The sequence below is a fragment of the Ursus maritimus genome, unplaced genomic scaffold (assembly GCF_017311325.1).
Source record: "Ursus maritimus isolate PB19 unplaced genomic scaffold, ASM1731132v1 scaffold_12, whole genome shotgun sequence".
Lineage (NCBI taxonomy): Eukaryota > Metazoa > Chordata > Mammalia > Carnivora > Ursidae > Ursus > Ursus maritimus.
Window position 1 is genome coordinate 26,286,467 of NW_024423564.1, and position 19,131 is coordinate 26,305,597.

Genomic DNA, 19,131 nt, shown 5'->3' on the forward strand with positions numbered 1-19,131 from the left:
TTTCCTAGAGTTGGGGTAATGTATGAACCTCTTCTGAAGGAAAAAAAAAAAATTCTTACAGATACTACTATTGCCTTAAATTGGTGCTTCCTTAAATATGTTTAATAAGCATGAAATTAAGCATAAACTCCTTTTTTTTTTTTACAGCTCTTCTACACATTTATCATTTAAAAAACAGGCAAAAAGTTTTAAGGCCAATAAAAATGGAATCAACGTTCATTTAAAGTGGTAGGTGAAATAACATTGCTAGAACTAATCACCAATGCTGGGGTAAAAGAATAGAAAGAATTATTTATTCCAGTTGATGCCCAAGATTTTTTTATAATCATTATTTTTCTTTTGTAAACAATGAATTGGTTTTAAATCACTGCTTCATTAATGTTGATGAGATAATCAATTTATTAGTATATTCCAAAACAAAATTCTAAAAATTAAATAATGAATTATTCAATGAATACATCTGAACTTACTTTTCCATCCCAAATCTATTCTTCCATTTTCTCATACTGAACCGGGGCCATAACTCAGTGAATGTACCTTCATCTACCACCTGAACCACAAACTTGGAAATTATTCTTAGGTATTTTCCCTTTCTCATACTCTTCATATCCAATTGCTCATTATGCTCTTCTTCTCATCTCTGTTGCTGGGACTTCAACTTCGGCCATCCAAATTTCTCACATAAACTACTATAATTATTCCACCTGCTTTCTAAGTAGTTTCCTTAACATTTCTAACCTCTTTCAATTCACTTCCACAGCCATATCAAATATTGTATGTATGTGTATGCACGGCACCCACTCAACTGAGGTCAATTAGTGCCCAGAGGTGAAGACCTGAACATAGGCAGCAGCCCTGGGAATGGAAAAAAAGACACAGGAAAACTGCCAGAAATGACAGGGTGAGGGAGGAGATCAGCACTGGGACAGTCTAAAAATCTAAAATCTAAAGTCTAAATCTAAGTTTAAGCTGACCCTTAACAACACAGGTTTGAACTGTGCGGGTCCACTTATTTGCAGATTTTTTACAGTACAGGACTGTAAATGTATTTTTCTTATGATTTTCTGAGTAATAGTTTCTTTTCTCTAGTTTATTATAAGAATACAGTACGTAAGATATATAACACACTAAATAAGTGTTAATGTTTACATTATCAGTAAGGCTTCTGGTCAGTTAACAGTAGGATATTAGTTGTTAAATTTGGGGAGAGTCCAAAGTTATACACAGACTGTCAGCTGTGCAGGGGTTCAGTGTCCCTAAACCCTACATCGTTCAAGATTCAACTGAACATGGAAATGAGTACAGAAGAGCACAGACTTTAAGAACTGTGTAATGATAGAGGAGGTATTAGAACCCATCAGCTCCGGGGCGCCTGGGTGGCACAGCGGTTAAGCGCCTGTCTTCGGCTCAGGGCATGATCCCGGCGTTATGGGATCGAGCCCCACATCGGGCTCCTCTGCTATGAGCCTGCTTCTTTCTCTCCCACTCCCCCTGCTTGTGTTCCCTCTCTCGCTGGCTGTCTCTATCTCTGTCGAATAAATAAATAAAATCTTAAAAAAAAAAAAAAAAAAAAAAAGAACCCATCAGCTCCAAACTGATGCCATGAAAGGCAAAGATCATTTTCCGCGGGTTTCACAATTTACACCGAGTGACTGGAGGACAGTGATTCCATTAACTACAAAAAGCATAACAGCAGTAAAAGCATTTAAGGGAAATAATAATTGGACTCATTGTAAACTTGTTCAATTTCAAGTCTCAGTGAGATAACTATATGGAATCGTCCAGAAGACAATTTTTTAAAAGTTTAGATTTGAAGTACAAGAGATGTTGATTTGAAAGGCATTAACACAACAATGATGTGGACATATAATAATATAACATATAATAATATTTGGGAAACAAAACATGGCATCTGAAATGTGAGTCTTCCATCTGTTTATTAAAATGCTATACTAAAAATTTTAGAATGTGCTCTTAAGGAACTTGGTTTAAGCTGTTCCCTGAATATTGCTCACAGGCACTGTTAAAAGCAAACATTCCTCTTGAAAGTATGTTTGCTATAAGCCTCAAGATTATTCCTAGAACTAATTTTAAAGAAAACACCCAGACCATAATCAAAAATAACCAAGCACACAGCAAAGTAGACTCCATAAATAGGAATCAGCAGAAATTAAAGAAAACAGGAGACCCAAGAAGATTTCAGATGCTGGAATTTCCAAACACATCCTGTAAGACAATACAGACTGTATTTAAAGAAATAAATACACAAAATAAAACAAAGTTATCTACCAAAACAAGGAAATTACTAAAAAGAGAGAGAAAGAGACAGACCTAAGAGAACCAAATAGAATATTTTTTTTTTTAAAGACAGAAGGGGTAGGGGCAGAGAGCAAGGGAGAGAGACAATCTTAAGCAGGCTCCTCGCCCAGCGCAGGGCTCTATCTCACAACCCTGAGATCATGACCTGACCCGAAATTAAGAGTCCACGCTTAATTAACTGAGTTATTCAGGTGCTGCAGAGCCAAATGGAATTTTAAAAAATAATACATACAACAAGTGAAATTAAATATTTAATAGTTTTAATAGACTTCACACAGCCAAAGAGACAACTAATATCTAGGAGCTAAATCAGAATTTGCTATCCAGAGTGTAGCAAAAAGTAAACAAAAAGATGGAAAACAAAGAAATAAAAGTAAGAGAATGCTCACTTCATCAGCAATGTACTAAAATTGGAATGATACAGAGATCAGCATGCTGCCCCCAGAAGGATGAAACACAAATCTATGAAGTGTTAAAAGAAAAAAAGTAAGAGACAGTGGTTACAATGAGACTATCTTAGTTGGTGTCCAGGAAGAATAAAGAAAGATAACAAGATAGAGATAATGACTGAGAATATTCCAAAATGGAAGAGACACCAATCCACAAAGTCAAAAAGGCCTAGTGAATCCTAAGCAGGATAGATAAAAACATCCACACCTCATCAAATCATAGTGAGCTCCAGAAAAAATTAAAGATAAAGATAAATCCTTAAATACAGCTGGAGAAAAAAAGACCCGTTACCTTCCAAGGGGCAACAGTCACAAACTGATAGCTGACTTCTCAGTAACAGTAATGGAAACCAGAAGATGGTAGAATCAAATATTCAGTGGGCAGAAAGAAAATCACTGCCAATCAAGAATTAAATGTTAGGGGCGCCTGGGTGGCACAGCGGTTAAACGTCTGCCTTCAGCTCAGGGCGTGATCCCGGCGTTATGGGATCAAGCCCCACATCAGGCTTCTCTGCTATGAGCCTGCTTCTTCCTCTCCCACTCCCCCTGCTTGTGTTCCCTCTCTCGCTGGCTGTCTCTATCTCTGTCAAATAAATAAAATCTTTAAAAAAAAAAAAAAGAATTCAATGTTAAGGAGGAAAAAATACTTTCATGAATGAAGGCAAATAAAGACATTACCTTGACAAAATGGAGAAAGTTCATTATCAGTATATTTGTACTAACGGTCAGATTGGTGGTGGCAGGGAAGGTGATTCCAGTTGGAAGGTACAGGTACATATAGTTAACTCTAAATGAATATTACATAAAACAATAATAATGTCTTTTAGTACTTTAAAAAAAGACAAAACACCCACCACAACAAATGCATATAAATCAGGAGAAAACTATGTGGAGCCATTGCTCTAAAGTCATTATACCGCTCAGGAGAGGGATGAAGTATTACCGATTAATGTTTAGACTTAAAAATTTTAACACATTTTAAATTTCTAGGGTAACCAGTAAAAGTAAAGTAAAATAAAGAATAACTTCCAAACTACTAGAAGAAATAAAAATAAAATAATGAAAAAAGAAATAATAAGAAAGCAATTTTGCTGTTAATCAACAACAAAAAGAAAAAAATGCAAGAAAAATTCCCAAATGCTTGGAAATTGTGGTAAATTAAATATGAGACAAATTCTTCCTGCTTCTCCTAAAAAGAAGGAATCTATTTTCTCATCCTTGAATCTGGGCCAACCTTGTGACTTGCTCTAACCAACAGAATGTGGCAGAAGCCTTTTTGCTTTTACTTTTTGCCTCTTGGAACACTGACCTGAGGCTACAATATGAGGCAACTGGTATAGTCTACTAGATGATAAAAAGTCACTTAGATGAGAACCAAAGCACCCAGCCACCAGCTAGCACCATCAGCCAGATCTGAGTGAAGCCGTCTCAAACCTTCCTCCATGTAGCCAATCCTCTAGTTGAATGAAGCCTCAAGCAAACCCAGAACAAAACCAGCAGAGGAACTGCCCAGCCACCCACAGAATTGAGGGGAGAAATAATTATTTTAGGCTACTAAATTTTGGGGTGGTTTGTTATGCAACAATAGATAACTGACATATATAAAGAGATAAACTTGTGAAAAGTCATAAGTCAACCAAAAAAAATTTTTGAAATGTATTATATACACATCAAATGATATGTTTACAAAATGGCTTAGTTTATATATCAAAAAACCTGTGTGCTGCAACTAAAGCAGCGCTTAGAGAGAACTTTATAACCTCAAATGCATACTTTAGAAAAGTATGCATGGAAATTCATATCACTCTCAGAACATTAGAAAAATAAAATTAAGTGAGGACAGTGTAAAGAATAAAAGAATACAGAGGGAAGCAAAAAAAGGAAATTAGAAACAGTAAATAAAGGTAAAGCAAATGAAAGCTGGATTTTTTTAAAAAATTCACACATTTTTACAGACTTACGGCAAGATTGATTTTAAAAAAAGGCAATCATACATTAATCTACAGATTAAAAGCAATCCTCATCAAAATCCCAACATGCTGATCCTAAAATTTATATAGAATAGTTGAAAGAGTTGATAACCAAGGCACATTTTATATTTTGCTTATAAAATCCACTCCATTCATAAAATAGGGTTCCTCCAAAGCATCTATAAAATAGAGCATTAATAGGTATTTGCTTGTAGTAAATCAATAGTTCATAATGACACTTAAAAACTCATTGGTCACCTTCAGAGAATAACAGGGAACTAATGGATTATTTTAAAAGTTGGTAAAGTAAGAACGAATATCTATCCTACCTTTCCTAATTGAACTGTACCACTGGGTAATCAAATAGATGAAGAAAAGTTTCTTCTCATGGAAGCATTCCACCTTATAAATGAAGAATAACAGAATTCAATATCACCATTTTGCAAGCCCCAGTAAATAAAAATTCACTGATCTACGCATCAAGCGACAGTCTAAAAATCACAAAAAGAGAAACAACCAGACACTACATACGTCTTCATGGAGAGTATACTACATCAACACCTAGGAAGTATTTTTGTCCAAAAAAATAAAAAATAAACAAAACCTAAGCTTTGATCCAGCTTTTAGATCCAATTACTAATTTACAGGAAATACAGAAAATGAAGAAAAAGTATGCAATCAGCATAACCTAGATGGCAGTATCTGTATGGGTCAAAATACTTGACTGCTTCAACAAACTGTAAGAAAGAAAGGGGAAAGACAAATGGCAGCACGACATGCAGATTAAGAGAAACAAATAAGAAAACACACAACTACATTATAGTGCTTAGGAATGCACATCTGGGCAATAAAATTAGAAAGAAATGCACGGATGCAATTACTATAGAAGTCAGTGCAGTAGTTATAGTAAGGGAGAAGGATGGGCTCTGACTGGAAAGGGGCATGTGAAGACTTGTGGGGTGGCCAGCAAAGATTTATTTCTTGACCTGCGTAGTAGTTACAAAGGTGTTTATTTTAAAAACTAAAAAAGTCATTAGGTTACATATGTTTTTATGTAGTTTCCTTCATTTGTGGTATGATATATAATAAAAATATACTAAAAATCTTAGAGTATTTCACCATGACTCTAACATTTTAATATCAACATATTACCACAAAATTTTAACAATTAACTTTGCATTTAACATAAAATTTTTTTTAACCCCTGAATGGTGACTGTTTTTTGAATCTAAGCGCACCTGAAGGATTTGATAAAAATGCCATATTCTGTCTTTTACCTTCCACATGGCTAATTCAAACTTAAAAACTCTCAGAAGCAGGTACCATTTTTACCCTTCTGATTCCTCACTGGTAAAATGAAAATAAAACAACTATCCCAAAAGACTGTGAGGAATAAATATAAAATACTTAGAACAATGCTTAAAATATGGTAAGTGCTCAATAAATAGTTCTTAGTAATACTTCCCAGCTACATATCCTTGGAGTCCCTTCTCAAATCGTAACTGCGTTAACTCCATGCCCTTGCTCATGCTGTTTTCCCCACCTAAAATGCCTTCTACCCCTTAGCGAAACACTACAAATCTCTTAAAGTCAGGTTCAAATGTGAAGCCTCCCCAGATAACAACAGATATCAAATTAGCTGAATATGCTTTGATAAGTTTATTTCCAATTTTGTACTTCATTAATTTAATTGCATTCATTCAGGTCTGCTAATTTAGCAAAAGGATTACAAAGGCATGTTTTTAAAAAAACACTTTTTAAGCACACTCAAGGCTTCAAACCTTCTTAATATGTACATAACTCCCACTGAAGAGCATAAACCATCAGCTATACAAACTATTTTATCCTTATAATTATAGAAGGCTGTATCATTGACAGAGATGCCTAAAACAAGTGGTTTTTTCATAAAAAGAATGTCATGATGAGAACCATGTCCATAAACAAGGGCCTGATGCAGTTTTTTGTAGAAATAACTACAAATGCTTGTGTGCCTGGGTGGCTCAGTTGGTTAAGCATCTGCCTTCAGCTCAGGTCATGATCCCAGAGTCCCAGGATCCAGGCCCAGGTCTGGCTCCCTGCTCAGCGGGGAGTCTGCTTCTCCCTCTCTCTGCTCCTCCCACCACAAGTGCAAAAAAAAAAAAAAAAACTACAAATGCCATTCTTAAACAACTCTTACATTCCATACAAATCATTCCGAAAGAAATAACAATAAAGAAATACAATACCTATTTTTATAAAATTTAATCTGGCATATATAATTGTAAAGAAAACTGCAAAGAGAGTATCTTTCTTCTTCACAATTTCAGTTTACAGATTAGAAAGTGATGATATTCATCAGGTCATGGATGAGACTGATATTGATCCTGGGAAAAAATTACAACTTATTTATCCAAATGGACAATATAGTACCAGTACTTGGAAGAAGTGGTAAATTCTAGGAACAAAAACAAGTTCACCAAAAAGTCATGTTGGACCAAATTCATTCTCTTCTCTGAAGGGATCGTGAAAATTCTGTAAACTTAATTTATTATGCTACAAAGCATTTGACAATGGACCAAATCAGTTCTCCACATTTTCCATGCAAAAGAAACCAATGCCACATACAGCTCTTGGGTCTCATCTTCACTGCTCCACAACCAGAAAAGTTTTAAAAGACACTTCCTAAGGGGTGCCTACATGGCTTAGCTGGTTAAGCATCTGCCTTTGGCTCGGGTCATGGTCCTCGGGTCCTCGGGTCCTCGGATTGAGCCCCAAATCAGGGTCCCTGTTCAGCGGGTGGCCGGCTTCTCCCTCTCCCTCTGCTTGTGAGCACGCGCTCTCTCTCTCTCTGTCAAATAAATGAGTAAATCAAGAAAGGAAGGAAGGAAGGAGGGCAGGCAGGCAGGCCGACCCTTCCTCACCAGCTCCAGCGGCAACATCTCAAAGGAAGACTTTCACTGCCCAATATGTATTTGATGACTAGTCCTACAGTTAAGAGTGCCAGGTCATAACCAGAAGGAAAGGTGCGAAAAAGTGTTAGGTAAGTTGAAGATGAGAACTAATACAACACCCAAAGGATATCAAATAATAGAAAGGTTACAGAGGTACAAACACACTGTTCTATACTTGGTCCTGTCCAATAACTTAAATTTACTGGGAAAATACAGAGAAGGAATACTAATTAAATGTACAAGATAAAAAAAAAATTTAGAGGAAGTGATACCTCCAAAGATAATTATAAATACGTGAACCCAGGTTTAATTTTAAAAAAATCAAACAGAACAAGTTGAGGAGGGCAAATGAAGGGAAAACAATTGTGTACGCTAAATCTGAGTGAAGAGTATTGATTGCCACAAAAATAATAAATATAACCTCACCTATTTTAGCAAAAGCTTAGGACCTACGAAGCAAGTAACAGGCCATTCCATTCTGTGTCAGTCACACCACATTTAGAATAATAAATTTAATTTTGGACTTCTTCTTTAAGAGGTGGAGAAATAACATATTCAAGAAGCAGCAACTGAAAAAACAGAGAGGCCTGAAGCCATGTCACATAAAAGTAAATACTTTCCAACTCTGAAAGTAAATGATTCTACCCATACAAAAAGGCTTCTTTAGGGAGATTTTCATGGGCACATTTGAGGAAATTTTTATGAAGGCTGAATGGTTTTTGAGAACCTAACAGAGGCATGTTTGGCTATCCTTTTAGTTTTCCTTTCAGCAAGCATAGGGAACTAAAGTTATCTTCTATTTATTGAGCTTTGTTCCAGTGACTACTGAGTTAAGACAATTTCTGATGTAAGCCTCACGACCACTGAGTTAAGTAAATACTATTACCCCTGTTCTGCAGGTGAGAATACTGAGGCTCAGAGGCTGAGTAAACTTTGTACAAGGTCACAGATCTAGCAAACAGATCCATAAAAACTTGAACCAGTATCTAACTCCAAAGACCATACCATGTTTTATAGTATGCCAAACTGCCTCCATAATAAAGATCAAGTTGCTGCATGTAAAAATGTGCATTCTTGCAAGTTAAAATAATGCCGTGGCATTATTTTATACCTTTGAAGTAGTAAAAAAAAAAAAAAAATTCAAACACCCCTTATTGACGATTAGAGAATTAAATCTGCACTCATTTCATAGTATTCTATGGCATAATTCTTAAGAAATAACATGTGTAATTTGTGTAGCTCCAGAATGTTCACACCCTTTCCATAAACACTAAGGAAAGTTCATAAGCTTTCATTCTATGATCCCATTTCTGGCAATTTATTCCAAGGAAGTAATTCAGCAGAGACAGAAACGTTCACCTGCAAAAATATTTAACATTATCTAGAAAAATTATAGAAGCAATCTAGATGCCCAAAATAAATTATGATATCGTCACACAAAGGAGTATTTATGTATTTCTTTTAAAGTATAGTTATGGCGGCACTGGGTGGCTCAGTCAATTAAGCATCTGCCTTTGGCTCAGGAGTCCAGGATCTGATAGAGTACAGAGTACAGCATGCCGGGGCTCCCTGCTCAACGGGGAGTCTGCTTCTCCCTTTCCCTCTGCTCCTCCTCCCTGCTCAGGCGCACACACTCACTGGAGCACTCTCTCTCTCTTTCTCTCTCTTGCAAATAAATAAAATCTTTTTTTAAAAAAGTATAGTTACAAAGTTCATGTAGAAACATAGGGAAGATGTCTACACATTAAATGAAAATTATAAAACACGTACATTATAATTATGTAAAAATACATGCATATAAATGAGAAACAAGGGGTAACAAAAATAAAATATATATGTTATAGTGATGACATGATGGATAACTTAATTTTTAAAATTGTCTATAATGTTTCCACTGTATTGTTAACTGTGAAAAGGTTATAAAACAATAATGATACCATTTTAATAAATTTCTAAGACTGGTTTTACCCATGCATATAAAAGGGGCCCAGCTCCTAAACAGCTCATAATATACTTAAGGAGACATTTACATTTGTAGCAAGAAAAATTTGTTATTTAAAATAACAGTAACCACAGCCCTAAGAAATGAGCATCTCAGAGTCAGAGTCAGTCAAAAAAACTTTTTTTGAGAGCCGACTACATGCCAGCCACAGTTATAGCCATTGGGGCTATAACAATGAACAAAACAGACAAAAATTGCTGCCCTCATGGAACTTAAATCCTAACAGCAGAGACATACAATAAGCAAGATAAATATGTAAAATAAATACCACATTTGATAGTGATAAGGAAAAGCCCAGAAAGTGTGCAATGTGTGTGTAGAGAAAACTTTTTTAAACTGAGTGGCAGTGGAAGGTCTCCCTGAGAAGAAATCTGAAAAAAGATGGAAAAAGGGGAGGGAATTAGCAGTGTGGATATGTAGGGAAAGAGCATACAGGGCAACGCAAGAGCAAGTGCAAAAAGCCTTGAAAAGGAATCCCTGGCCAATGATGCTATTGTGCCAAAAACAGAGAAGTGTAATTAATTAAACAGTCTGTACCCAGTCCCCGCCCAGCAGACCACAAACAGCTACACAGTTCTGAGAACACTGCTTCTGGACCTGACCTGCATCAGTTGGTTTCAGTACACAGATGCTTTCCCTGGCAAATTCTCTCAGGCCTCTTGCTGAAGCATCCTTTTTTCATTCTGAGGATCCAAATGGGGCCTATAACATACACTCATGGTTCATCCCAAGGATCTCCAGCCCCTCACCTGACTCATCCTTGTACTTTGAAAAACATTCAGTGGGCCTATGAAACTGAGCAAAGGGAAGCTAGCCCCTCCTAGAGCTTGATTTGAAAGGAGCAGATCTCAGGAAGGAAAGTTGAATTTGAAGTATGCAGGAAAGCTGTAAAGTTAGTGGGAAGAGAGGGCAGGGAGCAAAAGCTAAAGATATGAGAACATTCAAGAGGTACAGAAAAGATCTAGCAAAAGTCCACGGGGCTGAGGCTCAGGGAAAAATAGTCAACAAACTGCCAACGGTGGAAATGTCAAAGGAACTTATAAATAAAAGAATGTCTCCATTTTAAGCTGTTCACTATGCTGAGATATAATCGCTGCCATCACTCCCAAATTCTCGATAAAACTCTACTACAACTACCTGCTTTGTGGCTGATGCTTTATAGAAATCAAGGCAGATACCAAAAAGACAGGCTCAAGACACAAGGTATAAGTAGGATCTAAAATAGAGCAAAAGCTTTTGCACAGGGAAGGAAACTACCAACAAAACAAAAAGGCAACCTACTGAATGGGAAAAGATATTCGCAAATGATATATCTAATAAGAGGCCAATATCCAAAATATACAAAAAACTTATACGACTCAATGCCAAAAAAACCCACAAATACTCTAATTAAAAATGGGCAAACGACCTGAATAGACATTTTTCCAAAAAGTGATACAGATGGCCAACAGACATATGAAAAGACAATCAACATCACTCATCATTGCGGAAATGCAAATAAAAACCACGAGATATCATCTTACACCTGTCAGAATGGCTAGTATCAAAAAGACAAGAAATAACAAGCATTGGCAAGGATGTGGAGAAAAGGGAACCCTCATGCACTGTTGGTAGGAATGTAAATTGGTGCAGCCACTGTGGAAAACAAGTATGGCGGTTCCTCAAAAAATTAAAAATAGAAGTGCCATATGACCTAATAATTCCACTACTGAGTGTTTACCCGAAGAAAACAAGAACACTAATTCAAAAAGATACATGCACCCCTACGTTTATTACAGCATTATTGACAATAGCCAAGATATAAACACAACCTAAGCATCCACTGATAGATGAATGGATAAAGATGTGGTGTTTGTATATATATGCAATGGAGTATTACTCAGGCATAAAAGAGAGATCTTGCCATTTGAAATAACATAGATGGACCCAGATGATAATATGCTAAGTGAAACAAATCAGAGAAAGACAAACACCATATGATTTCACTTATATGTGGAATCCAAAAAAACCCCACACAAATAAACAAAAAGCAGAAACAGACTCACACATAAAGAGAATTGATGGTCACCAGAGGGGTGGGAGTAGGTGATGGGCAAAATGCGTGAACGGGAGTGGAAAATATAGGCTTCCAGTTATGGAATGAATAAGTTACAGGGATAAAAGGTACAGCATAGGGAATATAGTCAATGGTACTGTAATAACATTTGTATGGTGACAGATAGTACCTACACTTGTAATGACTACAGCATAACTAATAAACTTGTAGAGTCACTATGCTGTACACCTGCAACTATTATACCACTGTATGTCAACTATACTTCAATTTAAAATATATATTTCTATATGGGACCTCTGGCTGGCTCAGTTGGAATAGCATGTGACTCCTGATCTTCAGGGTTGTGAGTCCAAGCCCCGCACTGGGTGTAGAGATTACTTACAAATAAAATCTTTAAAAAAATAAATTGAAAAAATTTAAAAAAACAAAATATATATTAAAATCATAAAATAAATAAAATAAAACAGAGCAGAGGCAAAAATGTTAAATAAGGCGTAACTAGGAAAAATACAAGCTCCCTGAAACTCTTCAGAAATATCTGGGGGAGGAAACTGTGTTCCCAACACCTACAGAGTGGGCTTTGAAAAGGATAAAGAATCACTCCAGAAGCTGGGGAACTTGGCTATGCCCTGAGAGGTGACAACTAGATCACATCCAGGGAAGCAATTAATAGATAAAACAAGAAAGATACCTAAGCTTTTGACAACTGTGAAGCTGGAGACAGCCCAGCAGCGCTAAGGACATCAAATCTCACTGTCTTCCCAGCCTGTTGACCTTTTGTCCAAGCCCCTCAATAAAATGGCTTGATCCAAAAATTAAAAAATAAAAAAATAAAAATAAGGTACATAAATTCATACTTCAGGAACTTAAAACGGATCATTATTTAGATCATCCAGAGTTGTTAAATGATACTTCATGGAATGGATAACTCTCACCTACCCCTTAGAGGATCAGAGCTGAAGAACAGAAGATGTAAGGAGAGAGATTCCAGGTTTGGTTAATACAAATAAAGCTCCAAAGCCTGGAATGAATGTGGCCTGTTCAGAGAACAGTGCAAAACTGGTCTATATGGAACACAGCATACTCACTGGCAGGCAAAGGCATGTAAGATTAGCCAGGTAAGGTGAGACCAGGTGAGGGAAGGCTCTGAAATCCAGGATGAGAAATCTGAACTTGACAAGCTTCATGGGAAGGGAAAGAAACTGCTTTGTTCTGTTTTTGTTTTTCGTGTTTGGTTTAAGATTATAAAATATCATGGCAGTGTAGACTGGTCTCTTTACCTGCCCTCTAAAATTGGCCCATAATTTCCTACTACCTCGCCCATGTTACATACTCTAGATATACAACTATTGCCTCGATTACCTAATGCCTCTACTCATGTTTGTACTGGTCTTACATCCCCAACTGTCAGACAGTTACCCTTAACCTTAAAAGTTCTTCAACTAAAAAAAAACTTATACGACTCAATGCCAAAAAAACCCACAAATACTCTAATTAAAAATGGGCAAACGACCTGAATAGACATTTTTCCAAAAAGTGATACAGATGGCCAACAGACATATGAAAAGACAATCAACATCACTCATCATTGCGGAAATGCAAATAAAAACCACGAGATATCATCTTACACCTGTCAGAATGGCTAGTATCAAAAAGACAAGAAATAACAAGCATTGGCAAGGATGTGGAGAAAAGGGAACCCTCATGCACTGTTGGTAGGAATGTAAATTGGTGCAGCCACTGTGGAAAACAAGTATGGCGGTTCCTCAAAAAATTAAAAATAGAAGTGCCATATGACCTAATAATTCCACTACTGAGTGTTTACCCGAAGAAAACAAGAACACTAATTCAAAAAGATACATGCACCCCTACGTTTATTACAGCATTATTGACAATAGCCAAGATATAAACACAACCTAAGCATCCACTGATAGATGAATGGATAAAGATGTGGTGTTTGTATATATATGCAATGGAGTATTACTCAGGCATAAAAGAGAGATCTTGCCATTTGAAATAACATAGATGGACCCAGATGATAATATGCTAAGTGAAACAAATCAGAGAAAGACAAACACCATATGATTTCACTTATATGTGGAATCCAAAAAAACCCCACACAAATAAACAAAAAGCAGAAACAGACTCACACATAAAGAGAATTGATGGTCACCAGAGGGGTGGGAGTAGGTGATGGGCAAAATGCGTGAACGGGAGTGGAAAATATAGGCTTCCAGTTATGGAATGAATAAGTTACAGGGATAAAAGGTACAGCATAGGGAATATAGTCAATGGTACTGTAATAACATTTGTATGGTGACAGATAGTACCTACACTTGTAATGACTACAGCATAACTAATAAACTTGTAGAGTCACTATGCTGTACACCTGCAACTATTATACCACTGTATGTCAACTATACTTCAATTTAAAATATATATTTCTATATGGGACCTCTGGCTGGCTCAGTTGGAATAGCATGTGACTCCTGATCTTCAGGGTTGTGAGTCCAAGCCCCGCACTGGGTGTAGAGATTACTTACAAATAAAATCTTTAAAAAAATAAATTGAAAAAATTTAAAAAAACAAAATATATATTAAAATCATAAAATAAATAAAATAAAACAGAGCAGAGGCAAAAATGTTAAATAAGGCGTAACTAGGAAAAATACAAGCTCCCTGAAACTCTTCAGAAATATCTGGGGGAGGAAACTGTGTTCCCAACACCTACAGAGTGGGCTTTGAAAAGGATAAAGAATCACTCCAGAAGCTGGGGAACTTGGCTATGCCCTGAGAGGTGACAACTAGATCACATCCAGGGAAGCAATTAATAGATAAAACAAGAAAGATACCTAAGCTTTTGACAACTGTGAAGCTGGAGACAGCCCAGCAGCGCTAAGGACATCAAATCTCACTGTCTTCCCAGCCTGTTGACCTTTTGTCCAAGCCCCTCAATAAAATGGCTTGATCCAAAAATTAAAAAATAAAAAAATAAAAATAAGGTACATAAATTCATACTTCAGGAACTTAAAACGGATCATTATTTAGATCATCCAGAGTTGTTAAATGATACTTCATGGAATGGATAACTCTCACCTACCCCTTAGAGGATCAGAGCTGAAGAACAGAAGATGTAAGGAGAGAGATTCCAGGTTTGGTTAATACAAATAAAGCTCCAAAGCCTGGAATGAATGTGGCCTGTTCAGAGAACAGTGCAAAACTGGTCTATATGGAACACAGCATACTCACTGGCAGGCAAAGGCATGTAAGATTAGCCAGGTAAGGTGAGACCAGGTGAGGGAAGGCTCTGAAATCCAGGATGAGAAATCTGAACTTGACAAGCTTCATGGGAAGGGAAAGAAACTGCTTTGTTCTGTTTTTGTTTTTCGTGTTTGGTTTAAGATTATAAAATATCATGGCAGTGTAGACTGGTCTCTTTACCTGCCCTCTAAAATTGGCCCATAATTTCCTACTACCTCGCCCATGTTACATACTCTAGATATACAACTATTGCCTCGATTACCTAATGCCTCTACTCATGTTTGTACTGGTCTTACATCCCCAACTGTCAGACAGTTACCCTTAACCTTAAAAGTTCTTCAACTAAAAAATAGTTCTCCAACTAAACAAAAGTTCTTCAACTAAAAAAAAAGTTCTTCAACTATCCTACATAATTTGTCCACCCCATACAACACTTAGTGTCTATCCCGTGATGTGTGTAAACTAGGAATTTATACATGACGCAGTACATGCCCTCAAGAAACTCACTCTGATGTAGACAGAAGCCAAGAAAATCAACTAGTACAATACAGAGTGCTAACTAGTGGAGTAGAGAAATGTTTAGCATATTAGAGCAAAGGACAACAACACCAGTTTGGAAATCAGGAAAAGACAGAAAACACCTAAGAGAAAGTGTTAACTGGACTGAATTTTGAAAGAAAATAAACACCGAAAGGTGGGGAGAAGTGTTGGGGATGACAATGATTATAATTAGACTGCAAAGGCTGAGCAAAGCCTGTCATACTCAGAGACTGTTACTCCATATGGCTGGATGAGTAGGAGAAGCAGTAGTAAAGGACCAGATCATGAGCACGATTTTCTTGTGCTAAGAATTTTGTGTTTTAGAATAACCAAAAGACTTTAATGAAGGAATTACGAGATCATAATTGTGTTTCTTAAAAAGAGCTCTGGTGGCAGTGGAAGATGGATTGAAAGGGTACCACAAAGCTTCCTCCTACCACAAAATGCAACAAAAATCTGATAAAGGCTGAATTAACATTCAATTTATCTGCAGTTATCCACTCCTACCCCTTTTCTAGGCTTAGCTCATATTCTTCATAAAGCCTTCCCTAACTCTTCCCAAATACATTAATCTTTCCTTTCTCAGAACTTCTAAGGCATGTCTGTCTGTACACTGCATTCAGTCATGACCTTACAATTTTAACTAATTTGCATTTAAATTTCTCCTCCCTAACAAGAATGTAAGCTCCCTATGAAAAGATGTCATATATTTTTTGAATGTATGTGTAATACACACACACACACACACACCCTTCATCCCATAGCACCTAGGGCAGTAATACAACAGATTTTGAAACAGATACTTCCTTCAAACTGAATATATGGTCTCCTTTATCCATGAGTACAGATTCCACTATTCCCCATAAATAATAAATAAAGTAAAACATATGATTTTAAAATGTATGACTTAAAATTAAGGGGGGAAAAGCTAGTATACGGTAGTAGGAAACACAAGGCAACTTTCTAGGAAGATGAAAATGTTCTAATTTATGATGGGGTGTGTTACACTGTTGTACCGCATTTACTTAAAAAATGTATAACCAAGATTTATACTGTTTAAAATATAAATTTACCTAAAAACCTGTAAAAATAAGGGGTGGAAGCAAGGGATGAAACATGAACGGCAAAATGTTGATGGCACTTCTTCAGTAAAGCGTACAGATGATTCATTATATCGTTCTGTTTACTTTGAAAAAAATACATTAACAAAACTAAAAAAATAACTCAGAAAATTAAATTATTTATTCTCCTAATGTTCGGTATAATGTAACATTACAACTTTTAAAGTGGTTTTACTAGCTCTATTACCTACTTGATTCTAAGGAATATCTTCTAAGACAAACCTATCGTTAATAGCGTAGATGAAAAAAGGCCAAGCAGCCATAGGTTCCTTAATTAAGCACGAGAAAGGAAAACTACTTAGCCTTGTTACAAACGATACCCAAAAAGCCAATAAAATATAAAGTTAGAATTTTCTAATCTCCTAATCTTCAAACTGTGCAGCCAAAGATAGCATCTGAAAGATATCCAAAAGTTTCTGAAAATACAACATCTACAAAAATAGACTCAACACCATTCTTGGTTTTAAAATTCAATTATTTTTATCTCAGTAATTTAAACTTCATGCTTATCTGCTCTTAATTTGCATTCTCCTCCCACAAAATATTTAATGTGGAAGATAAAGATTTTCCTTATTCATGCCAATGCACAAGGTTAACAATCTTTTGTTCAGTAAATTAGCTGTTGCATAACTTAATCCCTCAAAAAGTATAAGTTTCTCAAAAAGATTTCCAAAGGATTTTACAATAAAATGTAAATGAAAAAACACCTAAAATTTAGTAAGACAGTTTCTATTACACTGTTTTGCTTTTTCTCAGGAGATGACATTTAACACTTTCCTTACAATAATCTACAGCCTTATAAATCACTGGCTAGATTATCTAAACTGTGACTGGAAGGGACATGAAGAGTTTCTGGGATGCTGATAATGTTCTACGGGTGCAAATCTGAGTGCTGATTACTTGGGTGAGTTCTATCTGTAAAAATTCTTCAGGCTGTACACTTAATGTGTACTTTTCTATATTCCATATTACACATGTAATACTCTGATAAAACAAAGTAAGCCAGAGCTGTTAGAGCTGTCCTCAAATCCCCTACCTCATACTAAACACCTGTTTTATGCACTGAAACATTTCTCTAATAAAAGGTAACTCAAAGTTATTTTATAGCATTTAACATTTTCTGACATATTCCCAGATAACAAAAAACTTCCATTTGCAACTGGGAGCTCAGAAAACACACAATAGAAAAAAAATTGTTTATATTTTTCAGAAGAAATCATTTTAAAAGCTAACTGAATAGAAGAAAAGTGAATTGCTACTGTATTGTCTGGACAAAGATGCAAATCATTTTCAACTCTGTTAATCGAACTGAGAAAGGAAAAGAAAGATCACCACTTCAGACCTTAGTAAGATAAGGAAGACAGGAGGTTAGTAAGAATTTCATGGATGGAAGGGCATTGTTAGTGATTTAGTCCAAAGTGTACAACTAATCAGATATTTCAAGCAAAACAAAAACAAGAGGCAACAGCACCTGCCCAGAGAGATGAATGAAATAAAATACACTAAAGCAGTATGCCAAGATTTAATATGTAATACCCAATGACTGGCAAGAATGCTAGGGAATTGGTTGGCTGAAACCAAGTGTCTCCCAGAGAAGAAAATATGATGTCTCCAACAGTAACTCAATTCTCTCTTTTCCTTCCTCTAATCTTATAATCGCCCAAAGTTGAACATTAAGATTCTCTCGAGGAGGAAGAATGGAGTATAATCAAAAAGGATCTTGATCCTCAGCTAAATCACACTTTAACCTTCCACCTAAAAAGCCGGGGGAAGGAACCTTGCTCTGAATCCAGACTTTGCGGATGAAATGGCAGGGAGTTCACTGACCCACGTCCAGGGAACACCACTTCAGAGAGCAATTTTACCGAATGGACCCAGGATAGTTCAAATGTACCATCCTCACGACTTTCAACAGCAACTACTAGGGAGTCGTGCCAAACCCCATCCAAGTGACTGAGGCAACAGCCTCTATCCTGGCGAGTACCAATCCTCAGCCTCGAATCACACATATGCGTCCATAGAGCAAACCCACGGTCTCTCAGGAGATGAAATGACAAAACTAGAACATACCCAGAAAGTTGATACAGAAGGTGGGCTGGGGGCGACAGCCTCGGGGCAGAGAAAGATCAGGTTTGCTAGCGGGCGCTGGGTAAAGACTCAAGCTCCCGGTGACCGAGTAGGGCGTAGGGAGCACTAGGGACGAGGCCTGGGGGCAGGAGGTACAGGTTTCCTAGCGGGTGTAGGGGAAAGAAACATTCCCGGGGGCAAAGCGCTGAGAGCAGGGAACACTGGGGATGACGGCGCCGCGGGGAACACCAGACACCTTGACAGAAGAGCCAGCCAGCAGCCGTGGCCCGCCCTCTCTACGCTTGACCCTGCCGGGCCAAGGGACCCGTCCGCCGGGCGCCAGGCGAAAAGGGAGAGCGCGCGGGCCCGCCCGCTCGGGCCCGGGAAGGCAGCGCGGCCAAAGGTCTTCTTACCCG

At 37.0% G+C, this 19,131-nt stretch overlaps 1 protein-coding gene and 1 non-coding gene across 3 annotated transcripts in view; one reads left to right on the forward strand and one right to left on the reverse strand.

Moving 5' to 3' along the window:
• Positions 1-19,131, reverse strand: part of ABCD3 (ATP binding cassette subfamily D member 3) — a 77,343-nt gene that overhangs the window by 56,835 nt on the left and 1,377 nt on the right. The gene's annotated exons all lie outside the window — the stretch shown is intronic.
• LOC121102115 lies at positions 2,702-2,803 on the forward strand. The gene has a single exon (XR_005834209.1). It is a non-coding gene; the product is annotated as a U6 spliceosomal RNA (small nuclear RNA).